This window comes from Mus caroli, chromosome 2, assembly GCF_900094665.2.
Source record: "Mus caroli chromosome 2, CAROLI_EIJ_v1.1, whole genome shotgun sequence".
In the NCBI taxonomy this organism is placed as follows: Eukaryota; Metazoa; Chordata; class Mammalia; order Rodentia; family Muridae; genus Mus; species Mus caroli.
In genome coordinates, this window is record NC_034571.1 from 130488209 (window position 1) to 130490959 (window position 2751).

Sequence of the window (2751 nt, forward strand, 5' to 3'; positions counted from 1 at the left end):
AAGGAAGGAAGGAAGGAAGGAAGGAAGGAAGGAAGGAAGGAAGGAAGGAAGAAGATTAAAAAGCCAGGAGAGTGGGATGTTTTATGAATGCAGTTGTGCTATAGTTTCAGTGTGGCTTTTTAAAAGATCTGTTAGTTATAAACATGCAAGATTCCTTGCTATTAGCTAGCTTTCGTAGTCCTGTAAATTGCTATGCAAGCTACAGGGAGAGACAAATAATTAATGTCCCTATCCAGTTGTGAATCCGTGAGTTTCAATTAAAAGCTAGCCTGGCAAGATATCCCCATGAGTTCCTGTAGTGGCATAAAAGTCATGGAAGTAATCAATTGCTTTCTGTTTGGATTTAGAGTCTACTACATGAGGTAGAGCTCATACCTGGCACTGTTAACGATGATAAAACCCTGTAACTGGCTAAGTCATAGTCCCTTGGAGAAAACTTACTACTATTATAATGTCAAATGGAAATATTAATTAACTACCATCTAAGGTTTTGGCATTGAAACCTACAAATTAAGACATCACAAACCTTCGCAGAAAAACTTAATATTTTTATGGAAAGTGATGATTAATGTAGAGATGGATATTTAGTTAAGACACAAAGAATAAGAGAATGTAGAGTGTCCATCTGTAAATGAGGCATCTATATTTTAGCTCTTCTGCCAAGACTCAAGAAAAATTGGAAAGACAGGGCAAAGAAACTGTGAGAGCCAAGGTACAACAGTACAACAGTATTTTCTGGGCCTGACAGCACTGTTGCACATATAGATTCATGCTGAATATGTCTGCTTGACAATCAAAATTACAGCATAGATTGGGGAGGAACTAATAATGTTATTTCATAGCTGAAGACATCTTGGTAATTAAAGACTGGCAGGAAAGAGAGGTCAGAAATTCTCATTTCTAATAGGTTACCTAAGCTCCAGAGGACAGTCCATAGACATGCAGACAGCACTGAGAGGACTCAGTGGGTTAAAAACTTAAGATCACATGATGTTGGGAGGGGAAGGTGGTAGTGATGAGATAAAGGAAGAAATGTGGAGCAGAGAAAGGAAAAGAAATTTGAACAAAAGCACTATATCCATGCATAAAATATCTGAATAACACAAAAGTATTAAATAAAAACAAAAAATTGAATAACAAAATAACACAAAAGTATTAAATAAAAACAAAAATTGAATAACACAATAACACAAAATAACACAAAGGTATTAAATAAAAACAAAAAAATTGAATATGACTATGGTGTCTAGAGTTGGGACAATTCATTATGAGTTGACCAGAATGAGAATATGTTATTTAGGTAATGCTCTTATTATTATGTATTCCAACTAGAACTAGAGGGGAGGACACACACACCCAAGCTGCTCCTCCTCCTCCTCCTCCTCTTCTCTTCCTTCTCCTTCTCCTCCTCCACCCCCTCCTCCTTCTCCGTCTTCCTTCTTCCTTTTTCTTCCTCTTCTTCATAATGCCAAACACAATGAAGTGATGAAGTCTGGATTGACTAATACTACAGCTGGCAACACCCATATAGACATTCCACTCCCCAAAACTATTCACTGCATAAACTCTCTGTGTATATAAATAACTTAGCATTGTTGATTTCATTATATTAGTGGAAATAGACAAGTAGATACTAGTTGTTGCAGTCAGAAACACAAAAAGTGAGACTAGTCTACCTGAATTAAGAAGTAGAACATCTCTGAACCTGTATATCATGTGGGGCCAGGAATTTGATTATAATGGATTAAAATTAAATAGTGGACTTCCAATTCTACAAAGTAGATTGAATGGGACATGGTCATTTCTGCACGCAATATGTGAGAGAATTTGTTCTTCACAGAGTTAAATGTTTTCCTTGAGATTATAGTGAGTTGCTTATGTGCAATATTATATCACCTGGAAACAGAGATGGCTTACTTTTTCCCCTTATATTATTTTGATTTCTTTTTCTTGTCATATTTCTGTAGCTAGGGCATCAAAAACTACATTGAAAAGGTTGAAAGAAGGGGGATTGAATAATTTAAATATTAAAGTGTCCAGAAAACTTGTGCATATGAAACAAGAAGAGAAACAACTGATAACTATGGTCAAGAATACTGGAATTCAAGACCTCCCAAATTCCTGAGGATACTCTCAAAAGGACAAGAAAAGGAGATTGTTCAAGTGTCTGAAGACAGGATCTCCAGATACTCAATATGATGGCTGCTGGTAAGGAAGACAGACATGCAAGTAGTACCAATGTTTGAGGACCAACAGAATTGTTTAGCTCATAAGATAGATATTGCCTCAGAGTAGATGCCTAAGAATATACAGGTAGAAAAATGTATAAACACTGTTGTAAGTATTTCTCAACATTCCTTGTATCTTGACTGTGCTAAATATTATTATCTGGCAAGTTCAGAAGAAGAGTGGAGTGCTACCACAAGGCAAATAAGACAAGATAATTACCAGGAGGGAAAAAAATGAACATTGTAAATTGTGCACTATACAGGAGTCTAAGTCAGCCATAATATGTGCCTGGAGAAATGCTTGCAACAAATCCTGAAGATGGGCTCAGGAGAGCACAGACAAGATAGTGAGACAAAGTCAGCATGGATAGCTTTCTCAAAAATATTTATTTTTATATTATGTGTGTATGTCTGTGTGTGAGTATATGTACTTGAATAGAAGTACCCAAGGAGACTAGAGATCTTGGATTCCTGCAACTGGTGTTAGGGCTGGTTGTAAGTTGAATAAAAATGGCCTATGAGA